The sequence below is a fragment of the Ailuropoda melanoleuca genome, unplaced genomic scaffold (assembly GCF_002007445.2).
Source record: "Ailuropoda melanoleuca isolate Jingjing unplaced genomic scaffold, ASM200744v2 unplaced-scaffold7500, whole genome shotgun sequence".
Classification (NCBI taxonomy): domain Eukaryota; kingdom Metazoa; phylum Chordata; class Mammalia; order Carnivora; family Ursidae; genus Ailuropoda; species Ailuropoda melanoleuca.
The window spans coordinates 69,727-81,375 of NW_023250504.1; the positions used below are offsets into that span (position 1 = coordinate 69,727).

Consider the following 11,649-nt stretch of genomic DNA (forward strand, 5'->3'; position numbering starts at 1 on the left):
GAAATAAGTCAAGCAAAGAACAAAAATTATCATATGGTTTTACGCATAAGTGGAACATAAGGAATAACATGGAGGACATTAGGAGAAGGGGGGGAAAATGAAGATTGGGAAATCAGAAGGTAAGACAAATCATAAGAAACTATGGACTCTGAGAAACAAACTGAGAGTTGTAGGGGGAGGGAGGGTGGGGGGATGGGTTAGCCCAGTGATGGATATTAAGGGGGCATGTATTTCATGGAGCACTGGGTGTTATACTCAAACAATGGAGCCTAGAACACTATATGAAAAACTAATGCTGTACTGTATGGTGACTAACATAACAATAAAAAAATTAAAAAAAAAGAAAAGCAAACAAAACCCAAAACCATTAGAAGGAAGGACATAATAAAGATTAGAATCGAAATGAGCACATTAGAAACAAAGCAATAGAATAAGTCAATGAAACTAGAAGCTCATTCTTTGAAAGACCTACAAAATTTATGAACTCAGCCATAATCATCAGAAACAAAACAGAAACAAAAAAAAGAAAGGACACAAATAAATCAGAAATGAAAGAGGAGAAATGACAACCAATACCACAGAAATACAAGGGATTATAAGAGGGTAGTATGAAAAATTATATGCCAATGAGTTAGAGAATCTAAGAGAAATGGATAAACACCTAGAAACATAGATCCTTCCAAAATTAAATAAGGAAGAAATTAAATAAGGAAGAAATTAAAAATTTGAGCAGACCCATTACCAGCAATGAAATTGAATCAGTGATCAAAATACTCCCAGGAAAGAGAAATCCAGAGCCAGATGACATTAATGGTGAATTTGACCAAGCACCTTGGTGGCTCAGACAGTCAAGTATCTGACTCTTCTTTTAGGCTCAGGTCATGATCTCAGGGTTGTGAGATTGAGCAATGCAGTGGGTTCCACACTGAATGTGGAGTCTGCTTGAGATTCTCTCTGTCCCTCTCCCTTTACCCTTCACCAGTTCATACTCTCTAAACAAATAAACAAACAAGCAAACAACAAATGTATGAATGGATGAATATACAAACAAATCTTAAAGGTGAATTCTACCAAGAGTTAATACCTATTCCTCCCAAACCATTAAAAAAAAAAGTAAAAGGAGAGTGTCAATTCATTCTATGAGTCCACCATTGCTCAGATACCAACCCAGATAAAACATTACAAATATAAAGTGAAATAGTGGTCAATATCCCTGAAGAACATAAATGCAAAAAGTCTCTGGAAAAAGGTGGTTCAATATTTGCAAACCAATCAATGTGATACGTCAATCACCGAGAGAGGATAAAGAAACATGATTATTTCCATTGGTACTGAAAAAGCATTTTGCAAAGTACATTATCCGTTCATGATAACAACCTTCAAAAAAGCTATTTAGAGGGAACATACCTCATCCTAATGAATATCCCATATGAAAACCTACAGCTACTGTAATACTTAATGTTGAAGAACTAAGAACTTTTCCCCTAGGATCACAGACAAGTAACGAAGTCCAGTCTCACCACTTTTATTCAGTATACTACTGGAAGCCACAGCAATATGACAACAAAAACAAGTAAAAGGCATCCAAACAAAAGGAAGAAGGGAAAATTTACTATTTGTAGATGACATGAAACTATATATAGAAAACTCTAAAGACTCCAGCAAAGAAACTACTAGAACTGAAAAATAAACTCAGTAAGGTCATAGGATACATAAACAATATGCAGAAACCTGTTGTATTTCCATAAACTGCTACTGAGGTAGCAGAAAGAGGAATATTAAGAAAACATCCCATTTACAATAGCTCCTGGAATAACATAATACCTAAGAATAAGCTTAACCAAAGAGGTTGACACATCATATACTTTCTGAGCTTTAGAGGCTGCATCAGTGAAAGACAAGAGAACTCTATCAATCTTTCATACAACACTCTTGATATTAAATGGGGATAGATACACACAATATAAGAAAAATATTTCATACTATGGAAAAGGCTAAGGCCACATAAAACCTGGCATCTATTTCACAGATAAGATTTTACTGGTGATGGTAAAATTTGAGATTACTGTTAATATTGGTAAGATTTCCAGTTAATAATAAGAAAAGATTTTTAAAAAGACATGAGGAGAGAAACAGAACAGTGCAACATAGATATCTATTACCTTCTGTTGTTGTTTTTGTTTATGTTGTTGTTGTTAGATCCTCTTAATTGCATTCTTCTTCAAAGTCCCAGAAGGAATTAATCAACAGCAAACCTCATCAACTCCCATAATGGGCATAGTAAAACCAGGATTATGTCACTGCCCTGTTTATCTTTATACTGCTAACTGCAGCCACACTCCATTACTCAGATGGAGAAGAGCTGCAGCATCATCTGATGCTGAGTTCTATCATATAGAAAGAACCTCAGGAGCAAAAAGGTAATTATTGTTTTTGGCTTGTTCTCCTTCTGATGCACACTATTAATTTTTGAACATATTTCTTCTGTATTTCCCTATCATCTATTTTTTATGAAAAAAAGCAAACGTCATTTTTTTAATATTCAAGTATCATTAACATAGAACTTTATTAGTTTCACTTTTATGTTATAATTTCTCAGTGATCAACAAGATAGCCTTTGATTGAATTTTTCATGTAACAATAACTTACTGCAACATATTAGGAAATGTGTTTTTATTTCCATTACGTATGAAAAAAAGAATACACATTCCTCCTATATTATTGGATGATGTGTTTGTTTTCTTGAGGCTGGAATTTTACAAAGAAACGAGACTGATTTTACTTTGGGTGGGAATTATTTCTGATAGAAAACTGAAACAAAGGTCTCAAATATATTTATGTTTCTTAGATGAAACTGACAGATTATACCCAAATTGTAGGCTGTGGAGGGAATATTGTGTTCTAGAGAGCTAAGAGAGCATTATGAGCTCTGGACCCCAACATCTGAATTGAGATGCAAGTCCTCTCCCAGGTAAATGATGTGATGCTAGGCAAATGACTTGGGAATCTGAATTATTTAATTTGTAAACGGAACAAATAAGATGAGTAAGAGGTAACTCTTGGGGAAGATAAAATATGGTAAAGCAATAGAACAAAATCTGCTGTCAGCTTCAAATAAAGAGTTGATGTTATTATACCACCACTATTAATAAGTCCCCAAATTAAGTAGTGCTCTGTTCTGTTTATATTAAACTCAAGAAATCGGATACAGAAAAATAAGAATGACCAGTGAGGTAAATTACTTTTCACGGTACAGACAGCATTCCATTGTCTGTCTGGTTTGCCAGTTGGGCTATTCAGTGTAGCTTGATCACAGTCATTATCATTTACCAAATTGCAATAAAGGTTTGTTTCATTTTGGCCACAAATATTGATTCAGAAAGCGAGTATGTTTTCCTTGTCTTGGGCTGTCTTAATTTTGCACAGAGGTCAGTTTTCATTTACATGTAGATGTGGAATTTGACAGATTATATTTTTTAATACAATGTGTATCAGATTTGTTGGGTATTTATATTAAGGCATTAAATTAATTTTCAGTGTTGTCTACTGCTTCAGCACCCCAGAACTAGGAACTCTTAATAAGTTGAATATTGTAATCAGTCTTTGGAATCATGACAAGAGCATAGAATGTTTGGAAAATTAGTGATTATTCTTGAAATATCCCTGATTCATAACCACTTCTAAACTTTTCCTAGAGAAAGGAGCCAATATTTCTTTTTATGTTGTAAGGACTTTTAAAATTTAACATTTCAGAAATTGAAAAGTTGAAAATCCTTAAAATCCATAAGACAAAATGTAAGTTATTATTCTTTCCAGAAAGGAAAATGTATTTTACTGAATATTGGTTTGTTCCCTTTCTCTGAACCTGTACACGAAATACTGTAGATCTTAACTCTTTAACAATATATGTAATTACTCCTCTGTAACTGATAATGTCTAAACACTTTTATTATTTTACATAATTTAATCCTGAACATACTTGAGATCTAACTTTATTATCCTCTTTTGATGTAAAGTACATTTTTATGTAAAGTACATTTACTGAATTTAGTTGTAGATGTATTTTACTTCTACTGTTCTTTATTATCTTGAGCTTTTTTAAAACTAAATTTTGAATCACACACACACATGCACACTATTTTTGTCTGAATAGACAGACTGTGACCTCCTTTAGCATAACCAATTTCAAGTTTATTTATTTGACTTCAGTATTTAAAACAGATATAGCCTTTGAGTCACCAGATACAGGAGGGGGAATTGAATAGGAGTCAGAAACAACTCACTGTTGTTCAGTTTTTCTCTCTGCATCTCATTTTCCATGAAAAATGTTTTGCTACAGACAATAAAGTAGAGATGCTGGTGAAAACAGCTAAAGACTTGTATATAAAAATGATCTTCTAAATGCTAGCACTCTCCCCTTAAATTTAGAATAAATGGTAGAAACTTTATGTAAATGAAGTTGGAGAAGCTATACTAGACAAAACTAAGGTAGGATTCCCCTTAAAGATCTGTTTAAACAGAGTTACAATAAGATATATAGATAATATATAGATATAACTATATAGATAGATATAAATTATACATATATAATTTAATATATAATATAATTTTTGTAATCCAGAATATATATATATATATATATATATATATATATATCTCCAGAATATACATATTCTGGACTACAGAAATTATCAAATCCAAATCCTTATGTGCATGAATAGATACTAAAACTGGCAAACAGGAGAATTCATCTTATATCATAAAACAAAAATTGTAACAGCCATCTCTGACACAGAATCTGTACAATAATTACTGTACATCTTAACTTTAGCAATATATGCACTTACTCATCTATAACTGATAATGTCTAAGCACTTTTATTATTTTATATAATTTAGTCCTGAACATACTTAAGGTATAACTTATTATCCTCTTTTTATGAAAGTGGACAAAATAATGGTGGGTAGAGTATAATCTGGACCCACAGTCATAGTCCAGACTCAAAGCATGGGATCCTTCATTGATGTTCCTAGGATATCTAAGGGGCTGACATTGGTGAGGAACTCATCTGTTCCTGTGGATGCATGGCTTAGCCCACACAAAAACAGAGCATCACACAGGAGATTCAAGTCTTTGGTATGATTATTTCCCAAATTGTATTTCAGTTACTTTCTTAACCTTTCATATATGGAACATATTTCTAACAGTATTTAAGATTCACCTGGATATTTGAATCAGAGTGGTTGATTCCATTTTGACTTCCATAGCAAAGCAAGAAAAAAAAAAACTATAAATAAGGGGTTTTAAAAAATTATTCACTTTTTGTATTCTCTTTTTTCTTTTTAAAGATTTTATTTATTAATTTGACAGAGAGACAGCCAGTGAGAGAGGGAACACAGGCAGGGGGAGTGGGAAAGGAAGAAGCAGGCTCCCAGCGGAGGAGCCTGATGTGGGGCTTGATCCTGGAACACCAAAATCATGCCCTGAGCTGAAGGCAGATTCTTAACAACTGAGCCACCCAGGCACCCTCACTTTTTGTATTTTCAAAGGGTAGCAATTGTGCAATATTCCATGTTCAGTAATAAACAACACTATCATCAGGAATTCTCAAAACCTTGAAATGTGGAAATTCTTTTTGAAATTACCAATATCCTTTGTTGTAAGTTCAATTAGGCAACATATAGTACAGAATTAGTTTCAGATATAGTGTTCAATAAGTTATCAGTTGCATATAACACCCAGTGCTCATCACATCACAAGCCCTCCTTAATATCCATCATCCAGTTACCCCAGTCCCCCACCAACTCCCCCTGCAACAACCCTCAGTACCCCAGAGTTAAGAGTCTCTCACGGTTTCTCTCTCTCTCTGTTTAAAAGTTATTATATGCTCACAACAGGCGTAACTACCATTTGTCATGAAACATTATCAGGGTGTTGAAGAGTGGGACAAATGGGTGAAGGGGAGAAGGAGCTACAGTCCCCCAGGTATTGAATGATAAGTTACATGAATATAAAGGAGAACATAAAGAATATAGCTAATGGTATTAGATTAGCAATGTAAAGAGACAGTTGGTATCTATTTGTGATGAACACAGCATAGTGTATAAACTTGTTAATGGAAGGAACATTGTAAACTACACTCAAATTCAAAAAAAAAAAATGAAATAAAAATAACTGAGGGAAAAAATTTAAAAAAAAATAAAAAATGTAATGTCATGGCCTATATTCCTTATGCTGAACCTTGTATTCCTGTGACTTATTTATTCCATAAGTGGAAGCCAGTATCTCACATTCTTCTTCACCCATTTTGTCATTGTTTCACCAATTTCTTCTCTGACAACCATTAGTTTCTTCTTTGTAGTTACAGATCTGATTCCGCTTTTTGTTTGTTCATTCATTTCTGTTTTCATATTCCAGATATGGGAGTGAGGTCATGTGGTAGTTGTCTTACTCAGTCTGACTTATTTCACCTAGCAAAATACCATTTAGGCTCATCCATGTTGTCTCAAAGGGCACAATGTTATGGATTTTATGGCTGCAGAATATCCCATTGTCTGTACAGAACACACACACACACACACACACACACACACACACACACACCACACTTTCCTTATGCATTCAACTATCGATGGGCAGTGATATTGTTTCCATATCTTGATGACTGTGAATAATGCTGTGGTAAGAATAGAGGTGCACATATAAATACACTATGGAATATTACTCAGCCATAGGAAAGAATGAAATCTTGCCATTGGCATTGTCATGGATGAAGCTGGAGAGTATAGGCTAAGCAAAATAAGTCAACAGAGAAAGACAAATGGTATATTATGTCACTTATATGTATAATTTAATAAGCTGAACAAAAAAGCAAAGGGGAAAAAGAGAGGCAACTATAGAAAACAAACTGATGTTTACCAAAGGGACATGGGAAGGAAATGAGTTAAATAGGTGATGAGGGTTAAGGAGTACACACGTTGTGGTATGCGCCAGGTGTTGCATCAAAGTGTTGAATCACCATATTGTGCACCTGACACCAATATTATGCTGCATGCCAAATAACTGAAAATTAGATAAACTTTTTTTAAAAGATCATACGAAAATTGAAGAAAAATAAATTAAACACAGATGTCCATATATTAATGTTTTTACTTTATTTGGGGAAATGCATACCCAGTAGTGGAATTATTAAGGTAACAATATCTTTTTAGGACTTTTTTTTTTTACAGAGACAGAGAGAGAGCAGGGTGGAGGGCCAGAGTGAGAAAGAGAAAGAGAATCTCAAACACACTCTCTGTTGAGTTTTAATCCAAGTGCTGGGCTCAATTTCATGATCCTGAGATCATGACCTGGTCAAGAGTTGGAGGCTTAACCAACTGAGCCACCCAGGTGCCCCTAAAGTACCAATATTTTTGATTGACTGTGAATTTCACAATTTTTTAATTTAGTTAGCCACTGTATAGTCCATCATTGGTTTTTGATGTAGTGTTCAATGATTCATTAGCTGTGAATAACACCTACTGCTCATCACAACACCTGCCCTTCTTAGTACCCATCACCCTGTTAACCCACACCCACCCCCTCCCCTCTGAAACCCTCAGACTGTCACCTGGAATCCAGAATTACTCATGGTTCATCTCCCTCTCTGATTTCTCTCCCTTCAAATTTCCCTCTCTTCCTCTATGGTCCTCCACGCTATTGCTTATGCTCCACATATGAGTGAAACCATATGATAATTGTCATTCTTTGCCTGATTTACATCACTTAGCATAGTGCCCTCCAGTTCCATCCATGTCAATGCAAATGGTGGGTATTCATCCTTTCTGATGGCTGAACAATATTCTACTGTATATAATGTACCCTTCCTCATCTTCTCTATTCATTCAACTGTTGAAGGACATCTCAGTTCCTTCCACAGTTTAACTGTTGTGGACATTGCTCCTATGAACATTGGGATGCATGTGGCCCTTCTTTTCACTACATCTGTATCTTTGTGGTAAATACTGAGTAGTGCAATTGCAGGCTCATGTGGTAGCTGTATTTTTAACATCTTGAGGAACTCCATATTGTTTTCCAGAATGGCGGTACAAGCCTACATTCCTACCAACAGTGTAAGAGGGTTCCCATTTCTCCACATCCTTGCCAACATTTCTAGAAAATTTGTTCAATTAGAGGTAACTTATAATCCTCCAATTTACTGGTCCTTAGAATGTCCCACAGTGTTGCTGTGTGTAAGCATACACACACACACACACACACACACACACACACACACACACACTCAAGCTTGCTAAACATTTATTTCAGGTGCTCATACCCCAGGAGTGATCTATTAACTCCACAGCTCTCCTTGGTGCACCAGGTAAAATCCAATGGAGAACACCACGTGGTTGGCCAACCATACTGGATGATCAGATTTTGACCTGGTGGGACTCTTCAGTCAATCCAAGCACCCAACTCTCCTTTGTGTGGTCATTTTTGTGGTTTTCATAATGGCTTTGTCTGGAAACACCATCCTGGTCTTTCTGATACACTGTGACATTCGTCTGCATAACCCCATGTACTTTTTTTATCACCCAGTTGTCTCTCATGGATGTGATGTACATTTCTGTCACTGTGCCCAAGATGCTCATGGACCAGGTCATGGGTGTGAATAAGATCTCAGCCCCCGAATGTGGGATCCAAATGTTTCTCTATCTGACACTGGTAGGTTCAGAATTTTTCCTTCTAGCTGCCATGGCCTATGACCGCTATGTGGCCATTTGCCATCCACTCTGTTATCCTATCCTCATGAACCATGGAGTGTGTCTCCTCTTGGTGTCTTCCTCCTGGTTTCTGGGATCTGTAGATGGATTTATGCTCACACCTATCACCATGACCTTCCCCTTTTGCAGATCCCAGGAGATCCATCATTTCTTCTGTGAGGTCCCTGCTGTAATGAAGCTCTCCTGCTCAGGCACTTCACTCTATGAGATACTCATGTACCTGTGTTGTGTCCTCATGCTCCTAATCCCCGTGACAATCATTTCAAGCTCCTATTCTTTCATCCTCTTCACCATCCACAGGATGAACTCAGCAGAGGCACAGAAGAAGGCTTTTGCCACTTGTTCTTCCCACAAGATTGTGGTCATCCTCTTCTTCAGGGCTGGCGTCTATACCTACATGATCCCCACCTCCTATCACACCCCCGAGAAGGACATGATTGTATCTGTCTTTTATACCATACTCACTCCTGCTCTAAATCCTTTAATTTATAGTCTTAGGAATAAGGATGTCACAAGGGTGCTAAAAAATATTGAATGTGGGATCTGTCCTACAGGAAACTATGAAGTAGGGAAAATTTGTACTAATGTTTTTTTTTTCTTATTCTATAAATTAACACTTTAGGACCTTGTGCCAATGTTTTTCTTCAGATTCTTACGACACTGTGTGTCATCACCTATTCATGCATTTTGGGGTAATTGTGTCCATATACTGCAAAGCTCTTAATTTTTATACTTCTGCTTCAAAGCAATTGTACAATTGTATTGTATCCATGTAACATTTTCCTGAAAATTCATATTCTTAAGAAACACCTAATGAAATATTTGGAAACAAAGATCATAGGTGTTCAACTGATGACAGAGAGATGGAGAGAGAGGTGATAAACCAAATGGGGTATAAACTTATAGGAGAATCTAGTCAAAACGTACATGAGTGTTAATCATACCATTATTATTCATACTAACTTTCCACAGATTTGAAATTACTTAAGAATATAAAGAAAAAAACATAAAGCATCAGATTTTTGATTATTTTTAAAATGTGTCCTTGCTGCATGGTGACAATATAAGTAACAAATCTGGAAATCATGCACATGTTAACATGGCTGATCATTACTGCAATAACCTAGTTGTTGGCCTGTGTTTAATTTGGGTTATTTTGTTCCTTGGTTCCAAACCTGAGGAAATCCAGTGGCTGTTACCTCTCTGAAAGCATTAATACATTGTGGTAGAAGGCACTGTGGGAAAAACATTAACCCCAAGAAGGAGGGCTTAGGGAACCTTTCCTGCATAAGGTTGTATTGGAGAAGAAATTTGAAGTTTGTAACTTATCATACAAACAAGCAGGGTAAGACCATCAGACATCCAATCCTTCATTTATTAAAAAAAAAAAACCATATCTTATGCTATAATAAAAAAACCTAATAGTTAAGTGAATTTATCATATAAATAACAGATGCCTACTAACCCTAAGGAAGATAATCTGTAGGTGTATTTTGTGCAAAGAGTTGTAATAAAATAAATACATTGCTTTGAGGCTTAAGTGGAAAGGGTGCAGCTCATCAGGACCCACCAGTTCTACCTATGATGTGTAATTCAACCAAGTGAAGAGTCTCAATGAGGACCCTAGATCTCAGTGTTGAATCGTGACTAGATGCTACATTCATATGAGTATAGGAGGCTAGGACCAGGGCTCTTGCTCAAGGAACAAGGACATGATGCGACAAAAAAGGGACATGATGCGACAAAAAAGGAACATGATGAACAAAGTTCCGGTGGTCGACCAAGCAGGAGAGAAATGTCCCAATAACACCTCCTTCCTGGTTCAATTTATAGCCTCATTTCTCGCTCTTTTGGGACCCAAATATTTACAAATGCTAATAAGATGACCAGACTTGGATTTTAGAAAATTTAAATCAGTGGGGAATCAATTGAAGAATAGCAACATTGGAGGTATGAAGACCAGCTGGGTAGTGTTAAACTAAGTGGAATGGATCATTCCAATTGGATTTATGGGCTTTTAGGGTGTAAGTAGGCCTTGTTGGATCTGTTCAATAATACCACAAATCTGGTTGAGTGTTTACCAGTTTCCAATTAGCTGTGACAACTTGTGATTTATCAGAAGGTTTCAAAAGGGGACATTCCCTTTTTTTCTTGACACACATGATTCTTACACCACTAGAAAATAAGGATCTTGTAGTATTTTGGGAAAGAATGTTAGATAATTAGTTTAAAATATTTTTGTTGTAGTCAAATGAAATACCTAAGATATGTACACTTTTTAACTTCCAAAATATTTGAATAGTGTGTATGTCACCCCTCAATTTCTGGACCATAATAACACACACATTTGATGATTCCATTTAAAATACTATGGGCATGGGAACCAAACATGGTAAAACAAAACAAAATGTTTTATAGAACCATATTTTTACAAAGATGACTTTTTGCCCTACCAAAAGCAAAAAAAAAATGAGATAAAAATGTTTTAGAATGATGAATTATTATTATTTTTATAATAATTTTTAATATGTTATGTTAGTCACTATACAGTACATCCCTAGTTTTAGATGTAATGTTCCAGGATTCATTACTTGTGTATAACACCCAGTGCACCATGCAAATCATGCCCTCCTTAATACCCATCACCATCCTATCTCAATCCCCCACCTCCCTCCCCTCTGAAGCCCTCAGTTTGTTTCCCAGAGTCCATAGTCTCTCATGGTTTATTCCCCTTCTGTTTACCCCCCTTCATTCTTTCCTTCCTTCTCCTACCGATCTTCATACTTCTTATAGTCCATAAATGAGTGAAACCATTTGATAATTGTCATTCTCTGCTTGACTTATTTCACTTAGAATAATCTCCTCCAGTCCCGTCCATGTCACT

General features: G+C 35.8%; 1 pseudogene; it reads left to right on the top strand.

The window, feature by feature from the left end:
- The first annotated feature begins 8,372 nt into the window (after window positions 1–8,372).
- On the top strand, window positions 8,373–9,334 carry LOC100467126 (annotated as a pseudogene).
- The last annotated feature ends 2,315 nt before the right edge of the window (window positions 9,335–11,649 follow it).